The 946-nt window shown below is 40.3% G+C and overlaps 1 non-coding gene across 1 annotated transcript; it reads left to right on the top strand.

Moving 5' to 3' along the window:
- Positions 1-618: 618 nt before the first annotated feature.
- LOC132619064 (small nucleolar RNA R71) lies at positions 619-725 on the top strand. The gene has a single exon (XR_009574498.1). It is a non-coding gene; the product is annotated as a small nucleolar RNA R71 (small nucleolar RNA).
- Positions 726-946: the final 221 nt, after the last annotated feature.

Here is a 946-nt window from a genome sequence, read left to right as displayed (position 1 = left end):
TGCCCTTTCGGTGGTATATAAGGATTGGAACTCTTGTTCCCAAAATTGTTACTGTTGTTGTAGCTCTCTTGATTCACACCACTATAATTATTGTTGTAGTTCCTACAGTTGTTATAAGCACCTTGACCTTGCTGAGGTCTCCATTGATTCTGATTCTGATAACCACCTTGATAGTTCTGTCTTTGGTAACCCCCTTGAGAGTTATTAACATAATTAGCATCTTCAACCTGAATAGAGGGCCCATCATGGAACGGACCATCTTGAGTGTGGTACATCCCTTTTGGAAAAACTGTATCATTCTTGCAAACATTTACCTTCTTGATCTGGGATTCATCAAACTTCTTCGTTAGCAAGGAAATATTTGTTGCAAGTTCTGCCAATGTTTGCTGGGTATCTTGATTCTCCTTTACTATATTCTGGATCGTAGCACTACCATACGGTATCACATCTGCATTGCTTGAGTGCCAAGCCTAATTATGAGTCGTCAGCTTGTTAAGTATGTTAGTCACTCGTTGATAAGATTTGTTAATGAAACAACCATCAGCTGCATTATTAGCAATTGACTGTGTCACTGGATCTATCCCCCGGTAGAACTTCTCCATTAATATATGATTCGGAAAACCATGATTCGGGTTCTTCTACAAATATTCGTTGAATCTCTCCCAGGCTTCATATAGTTGTTCCCCCGGTCGCTGCCTAAATTCATAGATCTTGTCACGAATTTTAGCCTTGTTGCTAGGGGGGTACCATTTTGTAAGAAAAGCATCCACCATCTCTGCTCATGAAGTAATCGAATTTCGGGGCAGCTTCTCAAACCATGTTCTTGCCTCTCCAGTTAAGGAATATTTGAATAACCTCAACCGAATAGCATCTTGTGGAACGTTGTTCTAGATGTGGTTAGCACACACATCCACAAAATTCAGCAAATGACGTTGAGGGTCATTTT

This window comes from Lycium barbarum, chromosome 1 (assembly GCF_019175385.1).
Source record: "Lycium barbarum isolate Lr01 chromosome 1, ASM1917538v2, whole genome shotgun sequence".
Lineage (NCBI taxonomy): Eukaryota > Viridiplantae > Streptophyta > Magnoliopsida > Solanales > Solanaceae > Lycium > Lycium barbarum.
The sequence above is the reverse complement of the archived record's forward strand: the minus strand, read 5'-3'. Positions and strand labels throughout refer to the sequence as shown.